This window comes from Tyto alba, unplaced genomic scaffold (genome assembly GCF_018691265.1).
Source record: "Tyto alba isolate M040663 unplaced genomic scaffold, T.alba_DEE_v4.0 Super-Scaffold_33, whole genome shotgun sequence".
Classification (NCBI taxonomy): domain Eukaryota; kingdom Metazoa; phylum Chordata; class Aves; order Strigiformes; family Tytonidae; genus Tyto; species Tyto alba.
This window is the reverse complement of record NW_024881308.1, coordinates 2,346,153-2,370,621: the sequence shown is the minus strand read 5'-3', so window position 1 is coordinate 2,370,621 and position 24,469 is coordinate 2,346,153. Positions and strand designations below refer to the sequence as shown.

Sequence of the window (24,469 nt, the reverse complement as noted above, 5' to 3'; positions counted from 1 at the left end):
CCACAAATATGGTCAAGGGACTGGGCAGCTGTGAGGCTGACAAAAATGGGTTTGTTTGGTCTTGAGGAGACAAGACTTAGGGGAGACCTTATCACCATGTTCCAGTATTTAAAGGATGGCTACAAAGATGGAGACTTTTTACAAGGAGTCACATGGAAAAGGAGGGGGGGAAGCAGCGGGGTGGGTCATGGGTACAAGTTACTCCTGGGGAGATTCCAACTGGAGACAAGAGGAACATTTTTCACAATGAGAACAATCAGCCACTGGACTAAACTCCCCGGGGAAGCGGTGGATTCCCCAACATTGAACACTTTTAAGATTCAGCCGGCCAGGGTGCTGGGCCAGCTTGCCCAGACTGGGCTTTGCCAAGAAAGGTGGCCCCTTCCAACTTGGTATTTGATGATTCTGCTGGGTAGTTGTGTATAACTGAGCACTTAAATGCTGCCGTAGCTATGCTGGGATCAATGGAGAATACTTCGGGACACACACACACACCTGTCTCTGCCTTAATTGACAATTAATCACCTGTGCTATGGTGCTCTCCCAGAAACCTTTGAACAGGAACACGCTGAAGTGTTGCAGCCAGCACGGCTGTGGTGGGGAGCTCCTGCGGGTGGGGGCTGAGAGCTGTTGCACCAAATTATTTGCAGTCAGTGTCCCGGTGCCCCGAAGGAGCCCCCCCGGAGCTAGGAGCACAGTGTCCGTGAGTGGGACCCGTGGGCACATCGTCAGCCGATGCCGTGCACGGTGCTGGTGCGCATCTCCGCGTGTGTCCGTCCCTCTGCCGCCAAGGCTTTCCGCGTGGACTTCCCACGCACGCACTGAGTGATGAAATGCTGGACGTTAGTTTTGGTGAGAAAACATCTGATTGCTAAGAGAATTGTTTTCTTCCTCGCGAGTGCGAGGAGCAAGCAAGCACGGCACAGAGAAGCCAAGCTGAGAATCGGTCCGGTGCGGAGAGCCCCCAGGAAGGGCGCAGGGCTGCAGCTCCGGCTCAGCGCTCACCGGGGGGAACCCCGCGGCCAAATGCGGCCCGGGGGCACGAAGCCGGCCCGCGGTTCGGGTGAGACGAGGCGCTCGGGGGGGGGGGGTGGACGGGCTCGGCGGCTCCGCAGCTCCCGGGGCTGAGCCGCGGGGCCCGAACCGGGACCGGCAGCGGGACCGGCCGCCCCCGCCCGGCCCGGCCCCGCCCGCCCCCGCTCTGGACTCTTCCACCGCGCCGGCTGCAGCGCGGGAGGGAGCCGGCGGGGTGCGGGCGGCGCGGCGCTGCCCTCGGGCGAGGCCGGCTCGGCACAGCCCCGCCGGGCGCGGTCGTTCGGGCAGCGTCGCGGCGGCACCGGCGCCGGGCAGAGGGGCCGCCGGGGGCTCGTCCCCCCCGCTCCTCTCCGCCGTGTTCCCCCCCCCTTTTCCCCCCCCCGCCCGGCGCCGTGGTACGGTCGGCGGGAAGGAGCCGGGGCGGCGGGGCGGCGCGCGGCACTGTGCCGGCGGCTCCCGCGGGGCGAGGGCGGCCGGGCCGGGCCGGGCTGGGGCCGCTGCTCCGCGCCTCGTCCCTCTCCGTCCTGCGGCGCCTCCCTGCCCGGTGAGTGCTCCCGCCGCTTCCTCCCCGGCCGCGCTGCCCCTGCAGCGCGGGGCCGCCGCTTGCGAGACCGAGCGTGCTGTCCTGGGGGCTCCGCTAGCGACGGCTGGCTGGCTGCAAACGAGTTATTGCTGCCTTTCTTATTCCCTCCCCCCCCCTTCAATCGTCTCCTTTCCTCGCTGTTCGCTGCTTTTCTCGTGGGTTTGTTTTCCCACCCCCGAGGCACGTTGTCCCCTGTTAGATGGGAAGGAAGCGCGGAGATGCCGGGCACCTGCGGGATGCGAAACTTCCGCGTTTCCAGGCGGCGGCCGGGTGAAATCCCGTCCCCGCTGCCGCCGCGGGGCCGGGCTGAGCCCCGCTGGGCCCCGCGCGGTGCTGGGGCGGGCGGGACGCGGGTCCCGGCGGGGCGGAATCCCGCGGAGCGACCGCGAGTTACTCGGTGTCCCTTGCGCAGCAGAAACGCTCGGCTCCGCGACGGGAGGGTTCTCTCGGGTGGGCTTGGAAGCTCCGTGAGGGGCTTCTCCCCGGTGAAACGGGCTGAATACCGAGCGCGGCTTGTGCCCCGGTCGCCGAGGGGCTTCCGTGCGCTTCCCCCGAGCCCTGCGGTCTCTGCAAAGGCAGTTGTGCAGCATTTCCGAGTGTTTCTCTGTCGCGGATGGGTTTGGGTTGGCGATTTCTACAAGTATTTACGAAACTCCAGTTGTGACTCCAGGCTGCTGTCGGAATGCCTTCCCCTATTCACATGCCAAACAGTAAGTTTTGGCTGTGTATTGAATTTCTTGTATGATTAGAGAGCCCAGAAGGCTAAGATATAAACTGCCTGTATGAAGACAGCATGGATTTGCACCTTTAGTTTCCTGACGGTGCTTCTGAGTTGAATTCTCCGGTTTGTTGCTTGGCACGGGAAAGGTCTGGGCCGTGGGGCTAAGCCAGGGAGCAGGCTTTCCTGGGACTTTTCTGTGTTTCAGCAGCAGCCCGGTTTTCTGGTAGCTGGTGTGTTCAGGCTTTAGTGGAGACTGAAGTTGGTAGCAGCATGATGGACTTCAGCTTACTTTCAAGGCCAGGAAAAAAAGACCATCTTATTTCATCTTAAGGAAGTAATTGCTGTCTTTCCCCTACAAATAAATACCATACGGCTGTCGACAGCGGGTGCCAGTGTTTGCTGGGTGGGGAGGGAGCTGGTGTGGGCAGCGTCTCGGCCACGGCTGGCCATCTCTCCAGAGCTGGCAGGGGCAGCGCGAGCCTTCGGCCTCGTGTTTAGCGCGGGGCTCCGGCCAGGCTGAGCCGAGCCTGGTGGTTTGGCTTTGAGCAGTGCTGGCTGGCGCCTCGGATGAGCAGTCACGGCCGGGGAGGTGTAGCCACGTCGCAGGACCTGGGGCTCATCCCTGCTACAGGTGCTTCCACTTGCGTTTTCCCTTTCTCAGCTGAGAAGGCGGGGTGTGCTACTTTCACTTGCATTTTGTCCTGTCCTTTATTCTGCAGTTTGTTCTGATTTGGGCTCTTTGCATTTTTTTTTTTTTTTTCCTCTACTAAGGTAAAGGATAGGGAAGGGTAATTTTTTCGAAGCAGAGCTCCTTGGTGTAAAGGGAAGGGCTGCTTTTTTCTGATCTTCATGGGTGACCGGGGAGGTAAGGAGCCCGTGTCACAAGCAAAACCTCAGCTTAAGCCACAGCGATGTGGCTCTGTAGCATCCTTTACGGGGTGCCTGCTCTCGGTGACAACCTGTCACAAGGTTTATTTATTGCTCACATTCCTGAAGTCTTTTTATGACTCTTGTTTTCGGTGAGTGGTGTTTGACTTGGCCGCGTGTGATACCTTTCTTCAAGAGGTGTGTATGTGAAGGCAGACGCTCATTTAGTTCACCATGCTGTGCCTGTGACGGATTACCAGTATTTTACTTTTGTCAAGCTGACGTTGTAGGTGTATTTCAGGGGATTGGCAAAGCAGAAGGTGGGTCTCTTAAGGACCATTTTCTTTAGAAAAGGCAAATAATAGGCAACAAGTTTTGGAAGGATATTTTATTTAGGGATTGCAAAGAGAGGATTAAAGCCCTTGACGGAGAACAGTTTATGTGGAATAAGTGATGGGACTTGATCGTTCAGTAAAATAAAGCTCTAACGCGTTCTCATCACCATGAGAGCTTTTAGCTCTCCATGTCCCAAATTCTTTAATAAAAGCAACAGAACTTCTTTTGATTTGAATTCTTTATTGATGACTGCATAAGGAGTTTTCAGACCTGGAAGTAAACTTGCATCTACTCAAAGAAAACGGCCTGTGGATATAAAAACCTTTGATATGCTGAAGGTACTGTACTGGAGTTATCCAAGATGTTAATTATAGGTATTAGAAAGAACAGTGTCTGTCTTGAAGAGAATTGCAGCTTTTCCTTCCTTGCCTCCTCTCATGAAGTTACTGTGTTGCCTGGCACAAGGTTGTGTTCCTGTGTTTGAAGAAGCACAAAGACATTGCTTGCAGAATTACTGAAATAAAGAGAGCTTAGGGAGGGGAAAAGAAAAAAGGATCAAATTTTGGGACCAAGTTTTGATTCTAAAGTAAGTTGCTCATTCTTTTCACAGCTTGAGGTTTGTGATGGAAAGGTTGAAAACACCCAGCAAGGAAAACATGCTAGAAAAAAAATCTCACATAAGCTAGTCAGTGAAATTCAGAATAAACTGTCATCAGAGAGTGGTTATAAACATACTGGAGAAAAGTGAGGGAGGAACCATTTGGATCAGTAACAGGTTGTTTGTTGTTTTGTTTTTTGGTTTGGTGGTGTTTGTTGTTTGTTTGTTTGTTTTGTAACTGCAGGGCTTTAATTGTATAGTTTTAAAAAATAATCCTAAATGTGTGCTTTTTATACCTGTCTTGGTAGCCAAGGCTAAATCTACAGAGTTCATGCTGATCTGGGTAATCTGACTAAAGCGGAATAGTAAAGAGGCTCTTAGGAGAATCTGAAACCCAGGAGGGGTTTTTCAGACCTGAGTTATGTCAGTTTTTTTTAGAGGTGCCTCGGGCAATTGCGTTTTAAGAAGACAAAGCTTTTGTTTTCAAGCTGGCCTAGAAAAATGCCAAGGATGAATCCAAAGTAAGGGCTTTCAGAAGTTGTCATTTGTGATTAAGTTGATTTTGCTGTTGTGCACCAGAATGCTGCTGCTTTCCTTGGCATGGCATGAACTGTGTCTATTTTTATTTTTGCCACTAGTTCTAGAGTACCTGTTTAAATCAAGTGAGTACTATTACATGGTGTTTCTCACCTGAAAGTGTATATTTAAATAGAAGGTCAGACTTCTGCTAGCTCCCTCTCTGATATAAAATTAATTGTATGTTTTACAAAAGGCAGAATTGAGGTGACACCAGGGCAGAGATTGTCTCAGAACCAGTGCTCTGCAGAGTTAACATCTGCTTGTAAGTGTCTAGTTTTGCATTTAAGGTGCAGGAACTGTCAAAGCCAAGGCTTGTAACAACGAGCAAAGACTGTTTTCTTTTGCGTGTTTTAGGAAATCCTCAGCTTGCATGGAGACAAATATGCATGCAAGTAGTGAATCTAAAGCTTTTCTCATGGCTTCTCATGTTTCTTGCAGCTTAAAACAATCAGAAATAGTATCCTGTTGTTGCCAGGCTGTGGGCAAACAAGAGGAGCTACTTCTGTAGAGCCTGAGACGAGGGATAGTGTGCACGATATAGCATGATGCTGAAGCCTGGGTGTGGAAAAGTATATTGCCTGCAATCTGTAGCTTTGTATGCTCCCAGTGAGGTCCTTCTTGTTTCAGAAAGGTGAAATACTGGGACTACTGTAATGACTTCCTTTTCTTAAATATAATGAGAACAGTTTTTTTCTTAAAATCTAACCATCTTTAGGCAGCTTTGGCCTTATTAACAGCATCCACAGCCGTATTGCTAGGGCAGGAGGTATCCCTGGAGTTAACCCCACCCTGAGAGACAACTGCTTTCTGTAGATGTGCCTAGCTTTGTTCTGGATATCCAGGGAAAGGCTGTAAGGGCAGCGTGACTCATCTTTTTGGCTCTTGTATAACACTGTTAAACACAAACAATCCTGTTTGTTCTGCTTACTGAGGTCTCTTGTATTTTCCAACGTGAAGAGACCTGGGAGTGGATGTACTCTCTCTCTGGGGGGACGTGATGAGCTGCTGCGGCTGTTGTGGAGGTGGGAGGATCCTGCATCTGGCACCTAAGAATAATTTTATTTTTTTAAGAGTAAGCCTTGAATATGTTGAAATCAAGTACTGACATAGAGTGAGATGTGCTGGGGAGAAGCTCCTGAGGCAAGACTTGGCCTTGCCTTTGCAGGGAAGGTCCCCCAGTTGATTTAAGGGCTTCTGAGCTTTTGGGTCTATGCTGATGCCGGAGCTGAATGGCAGGATGTCAAACTCTGTTTCAGTAGCATTTCTGCACCTGCTGCAGAGTGTTTCCTTTCCTGAACATCCATTTGTAGACTTTGCTGGTGATGTTGCACAACTGTCCTTTTTTTTTTGTTTTGTTTCCAAAAGTCTGGTTTTAAAATAGAAAACATAATGGCAGGTTGTTGTTTTTTTTTTTTTTATAAGAAAACAAGAATGAGGTAAACAGCATGGGCACCTCTGGGCTACCTCCATGTGAATTCAGTGATTCCCAGGTGAAGTCTGCAGCATCATCTGAATGTGGTGTGTGTTGATACTGAACAATAGGTGCTGAAAAGTGCCATAGCTTTATCTGATGCTTTTGCGAGCAGCTTATATTTCAAATAATACAGCCACAGTGGGAATGAATTTGAACTCATCTTCTGATTGCTACTACAAACAGAATAAGAATGGACAGGCTTAATGTAAGAGTGAGAGCAATAACTGAGGCAGTGCAGCTCATCTCCTGCTGTGTCAGGATTAAGTGGCTCCTGCTGTGTCCCGCCTTCCTCAGAGGGAGAACATCCTTCCGTGTGGGGGGTTTGCCTGATAGAGAGGGTACTTAAGCATGGCAATAAGGGTGACAGTTTCTGCCAGACAAGATATGTGGAAGTGATGACGATGGACACTTGCTCTGGAAGCTGGGAATAGATCAACACTATTATTCATTTTAATGTATGAATTCCTGAGTTCAGGACTAGGCTGGCAATGGACACAAGGTGGATGGAGGAGGTGGTTTCAGATGTTTCCCCACTTGGGCTCTTGATGGCTTTATTAGTCTAAATCTCATGCTTGCTTTCTGCCTTTTGTAAACTTTTTTTGAAAACTGTCTTGGGAGTGTTTGTGAGAAAAATCCTGCCTTTACAAGGAGATGGGGAGCAGTGGTTCTGTCAGCAATTCTGTAGAGGAAGAGAATATCTCTGCTTAGAGGTGGGAAGTCTGTTTGAACTTGTGGATAAAGCTCATTGTCTTGGTGAAATAAGGATGATCTGGTGCTCCAGTTAAGAGGTTTGGACCTCGACCACATGGGGCTGCAATTGCTGCTGTGGGTATCATCTCCTGGTCAGCTGGCAGGCAGTGCCTTCACGGTACCTCCCACCTGGCCTTCACTCTCTTCTCACTTACATCCTAGACTTGCCAGAACTTCAAGGTGACTCTCCTGGTCTGAGGTATGGCCCCTGTGTAGAAGATTTCAGGTGGTTGATGCTCCAATGTGATTTTTTTTTTTTTTTTAGATAGATTTGAGAAACTGTGTGGTTGCTCTGGGACATAACATTGCAGAGCTGATGGTGCTGCATGGCCTGACAGAGCGTGTTCATGCTGGAAGGGCAGCATTGAGGTGGTTTGATGTCCTGGTTTCTGTCCCTGAAGCTCTATCTGCCTGTAAAACCGGTATTTGCTTGTGACAGTTGGTTCTGCAGCAATGTGCAAAGCTTAGAACTCTTACCAACTCCTGAAACCCAGAAGCAATCCAAAGATCCTCTTCAGCTCCTCTAGTAATTTAGGCTTTATTTTTTTATTTATATCTTTTTACTTTTGTTCCAAGGTCTAGTGTGCAACTCTTATTCATGCTCATGCATTTCAGCAGGCCAGTAAAACATTGCCTTCCACGTGTACTGGCCACATCTGTGGTGGATTTGAGAGGTCCCATACATTGTTCCCCAGCCTGGTACCCAAGCCTGCCCACACCACTGCAGGCAGTGCATCTGTGCAGACACAGGCGTGGGTCACTGTCAGTCACGTCACAAACACAGGGACCTAGACCATGGAACTGGCTTTGAAATTTCTGTGTTTATATTACTACTGAAAAATCCTTGGTACAGCTAATCTCATGCAGCCAGTGTTCTTTGTTTACCTGCAGTAGTGTCTTGGCACCCACAGAGCACAGGTGATTGTGAAGAGAAACATCTGATGGTAAATTCCACTGGAAGGGTACCTGTGAAGCTCATACTGTTGAACAGCTTCATGAGCACATGGGGAATGACTGCTGCCACAGATACATATCAAAAGTGGGCTTTGTTGTTTTGTGGTTTGGTTTTTTTTTTTTTTTCCCTCTTCATTAGGAGTCGAGTGATTTCCTGCAGATGGGTTCCCCAGCCATTTGATTGCAGGATAAACAGCATTTTTGGGGAGGGCACGTTAATAAGCCAGAGTTTGCTAATACCTCCTGTGAGCAGAACCACACCTCATGGCAGGAGAGTGGCAGGAAGGGCTTAGATGATTTTAATTAAAGTTGTTGTGAGGAAGAAATTAAATTTGGTCTCTTTGCCCTGCTCGTATTACGAGGGGAGAGAGCTCAGCCTTTCTGAACTGAGCTATTAGCTGCCTTCTGTTTGCCTAGGAAAAAAAAGCAATTTCTTTGTCAGCTTTTACCCTGGCTCCTGGGCCCTGATTGCTTGTTTATTTTCAGCAGCTCCCCAAATCACTTTGAAGATGAGCTTAAACATTGATCATCTTTTACAGTCCTTCATCTTTGTTCTGCCAGCAGACATTACAAAAGGTATCTTAAATTACCTCTTTTCCCAAAATGAATGGGCTGTGTATATGGTCCAGGAGAATAAAGCTCTTTCAGCCAAAGTATAAATCAGCTGATGTCTCTGCTCCTGTATTTGCTCCCAGTTCTCCTGGACTTGCTTTCCAGCCCAGTCTGGAAAGCAGCAGGGATTCCAGGAAAGAAAAAAAAGCTAAGATGCTGTGTAATTTCAAGGCAAAAGCTACCAGTGCTCTGTTTGGTGAGCAGGATCCTGTTTAAAAATTACTTGCTCTCCACTTACCGCAACAGTAGGATCTCTGTTTTTCTTGCTGCTCACTGAAGAAGGGATGGAGGGGCTCTGCTGGGTGATGCTGTGAGGCCGGTGGGATGAAGCAGTGAAATGGTGCCTGGTGCTGGCAGGGTAGTTGGGAGAAGAAACTTTAGGATCTCTCTTCCTTCCTTTCCGCTCTGAGCATTGAGACCTGCCAGGTCTGGAAAAAAATACAACAGCAACAAAGTTTATTCTGTATAAAACAAGCAGGAGACAGTGGAGGTGGCTAATTCAGTGTAGAAAGGACCAGAAGCTACAGTTGAATAGGAAGCAAGGATTAATAAATCATTATGTAGCATGTTTATGTTGCCTACTTTATGTATGCAGATACTTTTTTTTTTTTTTTTGTTAGCACTTAAATGGCAACAACTTGTACAGATCTCTTCCCTGAGTTAACCTGGAAGGGAGTGCTTTACTGACTTGCTATTTAGATTCATGATCACCCTGTTCCTGTAGCATGTTCCAAAATACTGGCGCGAGGAGCTCCAGGAGGGCTGGGAGCGTGGGGGGGTTTGCGTGGCTGAAGGGCGCGGAGCAAACGGGTGGTGCAGCAGCCTGAGCGGTGGGGAAGAGGCTGTGTGTGTACTTGTGATACAGGCTGTCCTCTGCATTCATTGCTTTTATTATCATTTCCTTCTGCAGTTCAATTTGCAGATGCTGTATCACCATCCAATTTTGCGTGCTTCTAGCCGATGATGTATGCCAGTTCAAATACTGATTTGCAAGAGAGGGAAAAACACAGTGCTTGTGACCTCAAAATTAATAGATTTTAGCCATATATGTAGCATAAACATCTATATTTTATAGCTTGTTGTGAGGTATTGGTGCATAGGATTCTGGCTCAGCAAGTCATAGGCTTTTACCCATTAAGTCATGCGAGTGATTTATGGCTTGCCCCGAGTCTTCACAGCTGGGTTGCCATGTATATATATATAGAGAGAGATACAGATATAGCATGTATGGGGAGTAAATATCATATGTTTACACAAAACCTTTTCTTTAGAAGTCCCAAAAAAGAGGATGAACTCTATGCTTCAACAGGCTACTCAGGCTCAAAAGTTCCCACATCTTGGGGCAAAATGCAGTTGGAGGAAACAGCTTATCAATACCTTATAAATATGGACACTTTTTTATTTCTTTCCTTGGTTATAAGAGAATGGGAGAATTACCAATCATCTCCACAGCCTGCAATGATGTGACAATGATGTGAGTGAAAAAGCTTTGTGCAATGATGGAAAGTAGCCTTTAGATCCAGTGAGTTACTCTTTGAGAAAACACTTTAGGAAGTTCATGCCCTGTGCCCGTGCTGGACTGCTGTCCTTGTCTATAAGAAATGGGCTGATGCTGATGAGGTGCTTGTGCCTGAATGCAGAGAGTGAGCACTTCTGCTTCTAGTGGCTGGCTTTTAAATTTCCAGCTAAGAGCAGGCAGCACATTTGGATTTTTTTTTCTTACTCTGAAGTTTGTCAACTTTTTATTTCACCTTCAGAGCCTCACAGTCATGAGCAAGGGGAATCCCTAGCAAGTAGTCTAAAGACTAGCTGGTAAAATAGGTGTAAGCTGATTAATTTGCTTTAATGTTTATTCCTTGAACTTTGTTTAAAGTTTTCTCATAAGAATAAAGGAGAGCAGGAAATATTGGTAAGGCTTCTCACCCTCTAGAGTAACCACCATCCTGGCTTTTCTATTCTTCAGTAGGGGGGAGAAGGGAAACCAATTTTTTTAACACATGAAAAACCTGGAGCACTTGCTAGCCAGTCTTTGACATCTTTCCTTACAGTACAATAGTATCTGAAGCTCTGTGCATATAGCTAATGAGAAGTAGTTGTGGCTCTGGAGTTTATGCTCTAAATATATAAAAGGTAGGAGGGCATGTGACTTGGCCTGACCTTGGGTGGTGGCAGAGCTGGGAATAAAGCCAGCTCTCCTTGCTCCCAGTTTGCACTCTTCAGTGTTAGTTAAACTGCTCTGTTGTCTCTCCTCACCCAAAACTTGCCTGCAGAAACCTGACTTGCAGCCGAAGGAGCCGGCAGGGCCTTGCGTGCCTGAGCCCAGCCTTCCAAGCCTGCTGCTGTCCCTGCGATTCCCATTCCTAGGGGCTTTACCCTGGCACAGCTGATTTTCTTGCAGGAAGGCCTGGACTCTGGGAAATACAAGGCATGTGATAGTTAGCTCAGTGCAGGAGCGTAGCAGCCATTTTTGAAAGGCTTAATGTTGGCTTGCAAGGAGGTAACCCTCTGCTAGGCATCTTCCTTGCTAGGAAGTTGGCAGATCTGGCTGGAGCGCCTTAACTTTGTTTCATATTGCTGCATCTATTTGTTTTCCTACTTTTTTGTCTCAAGATTAAACTCTGGGATTCTCTTATGACAACAGACACCTAATGTGCCTTGGGCCTTTGATAGGTCATCTAGGTGCTGTAGAAGCATGCAGATTTTTTTTTAAAAAAAGTTGTTTGCACCAGTGCTGGAGGTGATGTAGTTCTTGCCTGATTCAGCAGATCCAGTGCTCTGTTCCTGCGCTTGTGCCATTAATCATCACGCAAAACTGCAAAGGTCCCTGTGGGACAGATGTCAGTCCTTCAGGCTCCTGCCCAGAGTTACTAGTGCTTTCAGTCTTGGTAACAGTAACAATTAGCTTTCAGTAACAAAAGCTGTGTCTTAAACAGTCTCGAAAATGTTATGTTGAAAAGTGCATTTTAAAAAAAAAGATGGATGTGGTGATACTGGGTTCCAGTCAGAAGCCTGGTGCAGCACTGCTGTGTACAGCTGGCTTTTGTTCCTGCACATGTCCAGGCAAAGCAGGTGGTGTTTAATTTTTTTGCATTAAAAAAATGTAATCTGTGTAGTGCTATGTGAGGCTACTCACATCTGTGCACTCTATGTAGGTCAGATGTGTGTTCACTTCTTTATGAAGACTAAACTTGACAGCATTTACTTTCTGCAACCAGGGAGGGAGAATCACAAAATTCACATGCAGTCTCCACAAGGAATGTCCTTAAGGGAAGATCCCAAAGGGGATGCATGTGCAGGTGAAATATTTTAGCTTTACCATGTGTTTCAGGTTAGTGACAATGAGCTTTACTGATGAAAGATTTATCTAAGCTGCGTATCCAAGGTTGATGGAGTGTCATATCAGATTAGCCTTACAGTTCAAAATACTAAATGCCTCTATGCCATGCTTCCAGCAGATGCTTCTTGCTTTGCTCTGACTAAAAAGCCTCTTTCCTAATCTCTGAAGCCTGTGTTTCTATTACTGTATTTCTTAAAATGCAAATCACTCTCCTTCCTCCTTCCTTCCTTCAAGCCAATCCTGTTCTGGTATTTCTTGACCTGTACTGACTCTGGCTGTGGTGGAGGATAAAATGATTTGGAAACAGAAAACCTGTCTTGCCCAGAAGCATGTTAAAGGGTGTTGGATCAGGTTCTTAAAAAGGTTGAGAGTCTCCCTTTACTTGATGGACATGTCCTCAGATCCAGATGTGTTTGGCATTGTGGAAGATGCTCTACTAGGGTGAAACCAGTGAGGATCAAAGATACGGTTCTTACTAATCTACCCACTTGAGCGTGGTCCTCTGTCCTTAGTTTGACTGCAGTCCATTGAGTAGGGGACCAAAACCAACCCGGCTTCTACATGTTGGGGAGTTTCTTTGTCTTCACTCCTGAAGTTACATGGTGGTGTAAGGACTTTGTTTCCCACAGAAGGAAGCTCCTAGCTTTGCGGAGGAAAAACTTGAAAATGTGACACCATGGGACCCTAAATATCCATTAAAACCAGATAAATAGAGGATCTAGATTTTATTTTAAAGCTGAAGAGGGAACTGGCTCTGCTACCTGAATTATTTTTCCTCAGCTAAGATGACCTTGTAAGTGACCACAATTGAAACAGTGGCAGAGGAGGATCAGAGTAGTTGAAGACGGTTATATGAGCTTCCTAATGCAATCCAATGCAGTGTGGAAGATATTTCTAGTATTAAAGCTCATCTGGATGCGTTGCAAGACTATCAAGAAACATTTGAATTGAAAGGTCTGCACCTGTCACCACCTCCTTCAGCAAATGCCTAGCATCTGCAAGCAAATGGATATCATCTACAGCTCTTCCTTCAGCAAATGAATGATTGTCTACAAGCACTGCCAGCCTCCTGAGAGACTCAAAATTGGATGTGAAGTTCTGTACTCTAAAGCAGCTGGATGAGTAGCCAGCACCTCAGGGCCTCTCAGCAATGAGCAGAGCCTAGTGACTTCAGCAGCCTCTCGGTGGTCCACCTGAAGCTGACTTGGTGTGATTGGTCTGTGGATTTAAGAGCATTGGTCTTGGAAACTGGGTATGGGTTGTAGCAGGCTTCCAGTGTGGGGAAGTGGACTTTAGACTTCATGGAGTTGCTTAAAATTGCTTGGAAAAGAGCAGTACTGGAGCACTTGAAGGGAAATTGGTGTAAATTGGAGTAAAGCTTCTGTCTGTCGTATTCTGCACAGTCTATCTGGAATCCTGATTCTCAGTGTGTAAATGTGAAGTGTGTGAGCACATCTCAGTACAGATGTGTCTGCTGGAGAGACCACCTTGCAAATTGCTCTGTTGCTGTGCCCAGAGGGAAATCAAGGGATGAGATGTTTCCCAGGATTGTCCTTTCTCTGCTTCCTAAGTAAGATGAACAGTGTGTTGTTAGGGAAACTCCTGAGTGCAACGAGACTCTTAAGTCCCCCCTGACCAACTGAAGCTAAGAGGAAACTAATGAAATCCCTATTGTCACAACAATTATTTTTTTTTTTTTGACCTTTAAAAGTAAAATGTGTTGGTGAGTCAGGAGACCCACTGGGAAATATGTTTGGCTTGTTTTGGGCAAAAGGTGAGCTGAGATGCAGTGGTGACGGTGATGGTTTAAAATAATGGCAGAGACCAGAGTGGTGTACAAATCTGCCATGTTGTTGTCTCTGGTTTATGCATGAGCACACAAGTGGAGTCCCCGGAGCTATGGGATGTCTCTCGGCTATTCTGGTTATGAAGCAAACAGAGAAGCTGGAGTGTTTTGCAGTTTTATCCAGACTTGAATTTAAAACCAGGGTGTAAACTTCTTATTTTAGGAGAATAAAAAAGAGAGGAAGAATGCTGTTCCCTGCCCTGCATTCACACAAGAAGTGAAATTACTTGTTTTGACCAAAACAGTCATCTTGAACATTTTTATGTCAGTAAGTCCTTTTGAGAAAGGTTGTGCTTCAAGGGGAGTGAGCCTGGCTGAACCTCCCAGCAGCTCGACAGAGCCTTTATTTTACTTTTATGTAAATTCAGAGTTAGATGGGAGAGGATGAGATAAGGCTGAGTTCAGATGCTGCTCAGAGCCTCAAAGTTTGAAGGAGAAAAGGATTTTGGTAGGCTTGAGCATTCATTAGGACCTCTAGCCACAGATAAGTGACCATTGCTTTACCTGTTTTGTGAAGAACTGAATTGTGGGGTTTTTTATTTTTATGTTTTGTTGGGGGGTTTTTTGTTGTTGGGTTTTGGGTTTGGTTGTGTTTTTTTTGTTGGTGGTGGTGTTTTGTTTTGTTTTTGTTTTTTTTTTTTTTCAAATGTTGGGGCTGTTTTTTTCCCAGCAAAGACCTGTGGCTTGAAGGCCTCAGTTGCCAAATGTACTAAAGCTCAGGTGCTGGAAGACACAGCCTTTGGTGTGCAGACACTTTCAAGACATCTGTCCCTTCCTGTGGTCATGGCTGTCTCTGGCACTGCTCTGGATCCAGCCGAGTGAGTGAAGCCTGGCTCCATGCTGTTAGCAGTCCTGTGGTGGTGGTGCACCCAAGCTGCGGTTGGACTTTGGGGTGGTAGGCACCATCTTACTCAGAGGAACCCAGTAACCAGAGAGCCTCTCCCAGCTCAGAGACTGGGCATAGTTGGTGAAGGCAGCGAGTCCTGTGGGGCCAGGACAGCAGTGTCTGTGTGCCACACTTGGAGACAGGTAGCTCTGCATCAAGTGTACTTGTAATTACTGGATGGGTTAGCCTCCAGGACCAGGACGCTTCTCAAGCAGCCCGTTACTTCTATTCTTCCTTTTAAGTAGAGGGAAATCAGTCCTGTACTTGAGCTGTTGGAATGATTTACCTGACAACCAAGATGACATCTCAGGTAGAGCAGCGAGGGCCATAGAGGGCCCAGGACTGTCAAAAGTTTACCAAACTGCCCCTGATCCCACCAGCCATGCTGTATGCCTTCAGTCCTCCTCTGCGAGAGAAAATTATTAGTCTTCTGCAGTTACTTTCTGTCTAGCTGTTCCTTGTCCAAAGCAGCCAAGGCAGTGCAAGGCTGTGTAGGAAGGGGGGTGAAACTGGGACTGGGCTCTACACCCCACCTAGCTATAGAGCCTGTGCATATGTAACCTCTCCATCGGAGCTGAACACCTCCATCTGGCCGATTCCAGAGGAAATCATCCCGGTCAGGGTTCAGGAGGCACTGTTGCAGCTCCAGCACTTCATTGAGGTTGTCCCCATTAGCTTGTAGTATTAAAATGAAGCAAAACTTCAAATGTGGCGCTGGGGAGTCCTGTCTGCCAGCACTGTCCTACTGCTAGCCCTTTGGCTGATGTACCAAGGTGAGCCCAAGGGTATGCTTTAATTTGCGCTCTGTGCACACAGGGATTATTTTGATCTTAAATGATATGGGAATGCCAGGAGAGTTGGGAATCCTCTGTCCCCTGCTTGTTCCAGTTTATTTTACTAACACATTCATAAACAATAACTCTTCAAAGCAGTGTGCTTCAGAAGCTGCAGTGCTGTATCGTGTATAAAACAGGACCCTGCAGAAGCCAGCCTGTTCCTCTGTGGGCAACTTGTAGCTCTGGCCATCCTTGAAATAATGTTCAAAACAAGGTTTCCCCTGTCTGTTTCGCAGAGCTTCAGACCCCTTTAGATAAGAATACGACACTGGGTGTTGTCGACGAGATCTTTTTTTGTCCTCTGAAACAGGAATTACTTCCTTACAGACGTCAGCAGTGCATCCTATACTGTGGGATTTAGCTGCAGATTAATATGAGTTACTTGGTTTAAAGGAAGAGAAAATATGCCAGACCAAGCAATTTGACAAGACTTTAGTTTTATCTGTATTGCAGTGACGGTAAGGAGCTCCTCCAGCCTAGGCTGAAGCTTTCAAGTGCTGGTGGTAGTGTGTGTCACCCTGTCCTACTTGCAAAGGGGTGGAGAAGGGAGAAGTAACTTTTTATACCTTGTAAAGGGGGAGAAATATGATGGTTTCATGATGACTGAATGATGCAAACTGGGGAGGGTTCAGAGAAGTCATGTGTGAAACTTCAAGAGCCCAGCAGATCTGTACTGTCCCATCTCAATTACACGTTTCCATTGGGTGGGATTTCATGCATTACAAGGTAATCATCTGGCACAACTGGCTAAAAAATTGAATCAAAAAAACATTCTTCCTACTTGTGGTATTCCCTGAGTAAAATATCTTACATTAACCTTTTGTTTTCCGTAGACTTGATGCTTTTGCTATCCTTTTATGTTCCAAGATAAATTGCCCCCAAATAACAAGTCGTCTCATGATTTCTAATTCTGTATTGTTTTTTGAGTGTTGCACTTTTCTTTCACATTTCCATTTTGCTGCCTGAACTTCTCCAGGGATCCCTTTTCAAGATTTATTCTGCAAGATTTATTCTTTCAGCCATTTTAGCAAGATGGCTAGCAGCAGACTTAGAAATAAAAAAAAAAAACAAACTCAAACTTAGAATTTCACATTGCTTGACATCAAGAGCCCTAAGTGTCAAAAACTCAATAACAAACACTGCCAAATCTCAGAAGGTGGTGCAAGCTGTGAACCTGTACTTTTTGTTTGGAGAGACTTGTATTGTAATTCTAGGTTCCTGCTGCAGAGGTGTCTGCTACTCTCTTTAATATGCTGTGCTGCACCTTTGCATGTGATCAAGGCAAGGGGGGTTTAGGTTTCTTCTTCTTCAAAAAAAAAAAGTATTTTAGGCCCTAAAAGCCAGTGAAATCCTTGAGGTTCCTTATGGCTCCTCTGTTCTGAGTGCATTTTCATCTCTGTACACTTATTTGCTGTTACACCAGCTGTAAAGCAGGTAACAGCAATGATCTTGGAAAGGCAGCATGGAAAATGGTTATAGTAGATATTAAAACTTTTCATAACGATAGTTTGGGGAGCTTTGCTAGGGTTTCAGGGGAAGATGCATCTTCAGCCTCACTCTCTGTGGGACCAGTGCATGCCTGTGCTTTGGTATGAAGTGTCTTTTCACACTTTCTGGGCACTCCTTAGATCCCTGTTTCCCGTTTGTTTTGGCTACGTGCTGTCAGTGAGAGACTTGATGACTCTGTGCTGGTGCTCTGATATGCTGTGCAGACTGGATTGGAGTCTAATGGCTGAATTTCCCAGCTGAGCTGGTGAACAAGCCCCCTGGCATTGGGGTGCAAGGTGACTGTTAACCATTCCAGTGTGCTGTTCTGATTGAGGACCTTGCTGGTGCGGGTATAATAAATGATGTTGAGAGTGACTAAAATGCTGTAGGCCTGATGTCAAGCTTTTTCCAATGACTTTGTCCAGGGCTTCCTGTGGTAGTGCTGGAGCAGCATACACAAAAATGAGAGTAGCTTGGCATTAGCAACAGTTCTTGTGTCAGGCTGATGATTGAACAGAAGTTGCACAGAGCAGGGTGGATAGCTGAAGAACATTGTGGCTTTGATCCAGCCTCAGCCACCACTCGCTCTACCCTCTTTGGTAGCATAGTTCATCTCGTTCTCAGAAAGGCAGATGAGACGGCAAACAGCTGAGGTGGCTCTGTGTGATGGTTTTCTGGGTGTAATAATGTCCCCTTTCAGAAAACGTCAGTGAACGCAGTCTGATGTTCATCTTGGTCCACACCTTAGCTGAAGGAGTTGGATGACTTTGAGGGCTTTTTGTACTGATGGATCTTTTTGGATGTAGTGGTACCTGGACTGTCCTCTGGACCCTCACCATAGATCTGCAGGAGTGGGATCCTGTCTGATAGGTGCTAGCACAAAAATGGTAGAGGAAGGTACTATTTGTTGAAGATGTCTGGAGTTGTTGCCGTTATCTCTCTGACAGTCCAATTTGTCTTCAAAACTTGCCAAATTCTTAATCATCATGCTGGCAGTTTCTTCTGCTCTGGAAGAGAGGTCTCCAGGCCACATTTGTCACTTATCTCTCACTTCCACGCTGGAGCAGATAGCTGGCTGGGCAAACCCTGTTAGTATTCCAGGGAGAATCTTAGCTGTGTTCATCACGTGCTGCCTGCATTGTGGGCAGGCCGTGATAATCTGCACCGCTATTTCACTTGCCCTAGGTATGTGTTAGATGTCGGACAGACTGGGAGGCCCAGTGCTCATCCCCAAAGGGCTGTGACCTCCTGCTGCAGGCAGGGTGTCAAGGCACGCCAAAATCCAGCTGGTTTCAGGCTACCTGCAGAGGCAATGTTGACGTGGGGAGCCAGGTACATTATACATAAAGAGGTATTTACTTTCATAGAGAAGATTTTATTCACTTTGTAGCTTTTTCATGCCAAAATACTTTTACAGCTGATGAGCCAAACTTAGCTTGCTGATATTCTGGTATGAATGGGGAGTAATTCTAATTTTGCTACAGCTGCTTTGATATAGAATAATATAATAGCAGAATGGAGCTCTGTGATAAATAGGGCCTTTGTGGAGTGAGAAGAGCAGCAGACAGTAGACCTGGACCACACTGCTCAAAATAAACCTTCTGACCTTATCCTTAATACTTGATTATTCTCGCAGAAAAAACAGGTGACTCATTTCTCCTCTGGAGACTTGTCCAAAGGTTCCTCTGCTCTTCATTGTATGCAGGTTAGACATTGTATTTCAGGGGGCAGGATAGCTATGAGCTTCTAGGGTGACCTATGTGCCCGAAGTTTTTTGGGAAATTGGCTTTGTCACCTCACTGAATTGTGAGAGACTGATCCCAGCTCAGTAATAGTGGCAGTGAGCTCAGAGATGATCCACCAAGGTGGACAGTCAAGCCCTGGAGGCAGGCCTGCAGGTAGCCTCTTCCACAGGATTCATGCAGCACAGCTCTAGCAGGATTTGCATGCCTGTGCTGTTGCAAGAGCTTTAGTTTATTGTTATAATGCTGCTTGGTCTCCGTTCAGATGGACTCATCCTGCATGATGTTGTACCAGCAAAGGCAATGGCACTTTCCAAGCCTTCATTTCACAGTATTACTTAATTCCTTGTTTTGAATACACTGTAAGTGTGTGAGCCTCTCTGATCCAAAGCTATTGAAGCCTTTGGAAAGTCTCTCACTAGTTTACTAGTTGTTGGATGCGACGCTAGCTGTATAGGGAAAATTTGAGGGTAGTCTGCCAAGCTGCTGTAGATTGGCCCAAAGTCCACAAGCAGGCATTCTTCATTCCCTCTCTCTATCCTCTCCCCACAGCATCCATGAAAAAGGAAGGATGGACCAAACCAATGGGGTTTGAAATGTGCTGTGTTCTCCAGGTGCTTCCTCTTCTCTTTGGCATCTTGGATGTTTTCCATAGTAAAGAGGGTCTACCCTTTGTGCCAGCAGCTTTCTGATGAGCAGAATCTCTGGAATGTGAAATTCGAGAATTAAATCCCTCCACATTCCCAGACGCCTCTGCCATCCACCCAGGCCAGCTCTGGTCACAGCCGTGTCACTTCTGCTCTTCCTAATGTGTAATGCTGAAAATCCTGAGCTATTTTTGCAACTACAATTAAGCAAGGAGGCATACTTGATTATTTTGTTTTAATATAATATTCACCTGCATCTTTAAGGAGGAGAGGGGTTAGTGAAACTTCATTGCCATGGGTATCTTTCTCCTGTGGTTGATAATTATTTTTAAACTGCCCGTCATGTTGTGAGTTGTGTTGTTGTAGAGTTTTTTGCAGTTGTCAAAATGTCAGTTCTAATGAAAGTCTCCACAGGCATTCTGTACCTAAGTGATTTAAACCTTTAGGCTAAGCAGGCTGCTGATAGCATTTTCAGATGAGTCAGAAAGGTGTCTCTGTGTGCGTGTGTGTTTTTTTTTTCTTTAATATATTTTTATTTGGTTGGAATATCTTCATCAAAATTGGTTGTTGAAGTTTTTTTTCGTTTTTAAAGGCTAAGCTGCTGCCTGTCAGCTTGACACAGAGCTGTTTGGAATTCACATCTTACATGGCAGTCACATTTGGGGAAAAAGGAAGTGCCTGTGAAATAACAATAATTGAAAATTAATAGTAGATTAAATTAATACATAATTAGAAAACACTAATGCTCCCTGCGAACAAAGGCTGATTCCTATAGGAGCCTTATGAATTGAAGAGGAAAAGTATATGATGCTTTCCCTGGGCCCTGTCTATTCCAGTCTGCAGATCATTAAAGCAATTATAATTTCACAGAGGTTTGATCTGGAATTGATTTCTTTGTGATAATTCAATTTAGAGGCTTGCTTCCTCCAGGGTAGAAAATGATAGAAGATGAAGTGTATAAATCCTTAGCACTGTCCGCAGGCATGCATGAAGACTGGTACCCAACCAGCAAGGGTTTGCTCTGAAGAATAGTCTTCCTTTGACCACCTGGTTGGAGTGTTGGATCTCTTAGTGCTTGATTAGGAAATGATCAGTATCAGCTTCGTCCCGGTCTGTGTTGTAATAGGGGCTGCGTGGGAGGTGTATAGGGGATGTATACTGAGTTTGGGTCCCTTCATCCTTGCTAGGGAGTATAACTTAAAAATCCTTGGCCATCTGTTCCACAGCCCGTGGTGATACCTTGGAAGATAATTCATGAGGATGTTCTACCACGTGAGCCAACCTTGGTGTTTCCCAGCCTGTCAGCTACTTTGGGCTCATCCTGATCAGCAAAAGCCAACATAACCTTGTCTATAAGCTGGTAAAAGCAGGACAGCTGGCCCCAGTGATGCAGAGTTAGCTTTACCCCATGTGCAAGGTGGAGCTTCAGCTTCTCCAGAACCAGGACCGTTCAGCCTTGCTTCCCCTTGCTCATCAAGGTGTTTTTTCTCTGGGTCTAGCAGGAGTTGTCTTCTGCTGGCTCCCTTCTGTCAGTGACCTAGGGGGGACGGACGGACCCAGGCGTGCTCTGCTTCCCTGCCCTGGAGCAGGGAGTCAGGCGGCAGGAGGGTCGGTGGCCAAAGCCGTCCTAGTTGTGCTTAGAGGGCTCTGCAGAGGATCTGCCAGTGTTCTGCTTCCACATGGCTCCTTCCAAGACTGCCAAGGTGGAGATGCCTGGTATTTTCAGGCACAGGAGGAGGGAGTCCTGTCGGGGACAGGCTGCGCCAGGCCTGGCGCACACGTGCACATGTGCACTGGTGGCTGTGCCACCTGCAACACACTCCTGCCATAGTGTCTGCCTGGCGTATGCATTGATGCATGTATAGTCTGCTCAGATAAATAATGCATGTATCTTATTGCTTAATTTTTTGCTTGACTCTTATCTCTACCATCTTTGGATCATCTGCTCTTGCGATAAATCAGCAGCATGTGTAGGATGCCTCTTTCTGCGTGTGCAGAGGCAACTGCTCTGTGGCTTCCAGGGGGATGCAGCAGAGGAGAGGGGCTGCCTCGGTCTGCTCTCCCTGTGTGTTGTGGAGTAGCTATGGTGGGATGCAACAGCGTGCTGTCTTGTGACTTTACTTGGGGCAGAGTGATGGACTTGCTGCTGCCTAGTTGTGATGGGCTTCTGAAGGCGTTTTTTGGTAGCCAGACCTGGGTGTTGTGATAAAAGGAGTGGAAAGAGATGAGGAAGGGAGGAAAGAAAATAAAGCAGAAGACAGCAAAATACACCAAGGCATAGTGAACCCAATGCAGCAGGGAACATTGGGACCTCATGAAAAGTAATGATAAAGTTTGCTAAGCAACAGCTGTGCTACATGTCCCCCCTCCCAATTAGACTGCATTAGTGGCTTGCAGAAGTAACGCAGCCAGCTGAAACTAGTACAGGCAGAAATATCCCTTTGTTAATTTGCTTTCTTCTTGGCCCAACACAACATTTAATTTCTGTTTTGTAGCTTTGTGCACAAACACCCTGCATTTCCCTGATCTCTGAGACTGTGTGTTTGGGAATCCTGGTGGAACAGCTATTTGGGCTGGGGTTTTGTTCCTGCATATCAAATTGTATTTGTTAAAGTTGTGACTTCAGTTGCTGTTCCATTTCAGGATTTTTTTTTTTTTTTTAAAAAAAAGAAGAGCCAGTTCAGAAGAAAGGAAAGAAATTAAGAGACTTTTCACTTTAATTGCGTTCATTAGGCTTTGCGGTGATAAGAAGGGAATGTCAGGGAAAGATGAATAAAAAAATTCCATGATTTCAATCAAAGGTAGGCAGGAGGGGTTCATGGTTTGGTTACATAAAGCTTCTTCACAGTAGCAAGCACTTATTCAATGAGTGCATTTATTTTGATCCATCTTCTATATTTAGTGATGGGAAAAAGCCATCTCGGCCTGCAAGAGTTGTGCCTTCTGGCATTCTCCCATGACTGCTGTGGGAGCACAAGAGCAGCAACATCCCAGTTGGGGCCCACATGGTGGGTGCTGTTGGTGTAGAGAGCTGGGGGGCTGCCCTGCGCCGCAGGAGGCTCCCCCAGGGCAGTTCCTGGGAGGGCACAAGATGATCCCAGCCTTGGGGTGATGTGGGGAGCCCTAAGAGGGGATCACAAGCACCTCAGCCCTGTTTAGGGTGTGTGGCTGCTCCTAGGTGCCAGATGAAGGTGGAGAGGTGATGTGACACCCCACGGGGTCCCATCTCATGACACCTCCTTGTCATGATCTAGTGATGGGGCCTTGGGACTCTTTTGTCATGAGTCAAAACTGAAGCATGTACCAGTCATTAAGAAACCAAACTGGCTGCAGCTGCGGCGAGGGATGTGGAGGCTGAATGGCCTTAACACAGATATGGACCTTTTCTCATCTCTTCTGGATCCTTTTGAAGGAGTCTCCCTCCCTTTTGGCCCAGGTGTTGTAGCTGCAGAGCAGTGCTGTGCCCTGAGCTGCTGGTGGTGAAAGGTCTGATGAGCATCACCCCACCACTGTCTGCACAGAGTTTCTGGAAATGGGAATTTGTCTGTAAGAGATTCTAGTGCTTCAGTATCTGACATTTTGACAAGAACACCTGACATACAGAAAGTAGTAGTCACAGAATAAAAACAAATTTGGAGAAGTTGGTGTTTTCCACTCCAGTGATGGGTTTTGCAGTGCCATTCTGGAACATATTGCTGGGAATGACAATAAAATAAAACATAAAAATATGGGTTAATTTGATGTTTGGAAATACTGGTTGGAAAAAGTCAAACTTTTTCTGCTTCCACACTTATTGGGGAAAAAAACATAATTGCATATTCTTTCAGGAAACTGGAAATGGTTTTGTTGAGGATTCTTTCATTTTTTGAAAAACCCCAGCTGTTGGTTGCTGCAGGCCTGGGTGATGTGACTTGGTCTTTCTCTGATCTGCATTGTTCAGCTGCAGTTGTGACTTCTTGCTTGACAGAACCAGCATCATCATTTGCTTTACTCTGCTGCTCTTTCCCAGGAAACACCCTCACTGTTCCTGCAGTTTCTTCTTTACCTACTAATCTTTTACTTCTGGGATATGCTTAATCTTTTAAGAGCTTTTTCCTTTTAAAGAGAAGAGGGTAACATGATACAGCTAACATCTGTACCTTACATGGCTAAACATTTTGACTGTTCCTGGTGACTCATTAAAGCTGTTGGGATCTGAATCACTGAGGTGAGATCTACTGCTCTTGCTCTGGTTGCTGTCACCTTTTCTGAGCAGTTGCCCTTGATAATGAAACACTGTTTCAGCTTTATTGGTGTTTTTGTACACTTTTTGCAGTAGCTTTACCTATGTCTCCTTCCTTCCACTCTTCCAGTGCAAATGGACAGAGTGGGACCATTTCTTCCTGCAGGTGAAATGTGTGCAGAAAAGGAATTTTGGTCAAATCCAGGTATGTTGCTGGTTTTAATGTGCTGTGGTATCTGGGCAATGGTAGCTCTGTGGCTGCCCCTGCTGGGGTCGGGGTCTTAGCATGCAAAGGGCATTATTAAACGCAGCTTGTGTCCTGAGCAAGTTGCACTTGGAGTAGGCAGGAGAGAAAGAGGTGATGAATTGTTGGGACATTATTTTTCATCAACAAGCAGTGGAGATCCAGAGGTAGTTCCTGGCCAGAGGATCTCCTGGGTCCTGGGCTGTAAACACAAATCTGGTCTTTCCTGCTCAGCTGTTTGCAGTTGTGCACTTTGTTACCCAGATAAAGGATGAAAATGCATCCCAAAGGAAAAAGCTGCTCTGAGATAGATCTTTTTTTTTTACCTGCTGCCAAGATGAACTTGTATGATAACAAGATCCCAGTATATTAGAAAAATGTTGCTTAAAGCATCTGGGTCAAATGGAGCTAATTGGATCTAACCTCACTAATTCAATACCCCAAGTAATTTGGCGTGCTCTGAAAAACCTGTGGGAAGGCTGTGCTTTGCTATTTGCTGGTGTAGGGCACAGCCCGGCATTTGATTGTGGAAAAGCAGCCAGACATTTGGCAGGGACTTTGGGACCAGAGTGAGTGGTGGCCTTCTACATATAGCTGCCTGGGACTGTAAAGTAACTATATCAAACATGCTGTTTCATGAAAGGCAAAATGTTGGTGGCTATCTCATATCAAATTTGTGGAGGCTGTCTGCTCAGTGGCTTGGATCTTGGTG

At 46.4% G+C, this 24,469-nt stretch overlaps 1 protein-coding gene across 2 annotated transcripts in view; it reads left to right on the top strand.

The window, feature by feature from the left end:
• Positions 1–1,474: 1,474 nt before the first annotated feature.
• Positions 1,475–24,469, top strand: part of RALY (RALY heterogeneous nuclear ribonucleoprotein) — a 138,295-nt gene continuing 115,300 nt past the window's right edge. For both annotated transcript variants that reach the window (XM_042801006.1, XM_042801005.1), the window contains exon 1: positions 1,475–1,579. The gene's annotated coding sequence lies outside the window, so the exon portion shown is untranslated. The remainder of the gene's footprint in view (positions 1,580–24,469) is intronic.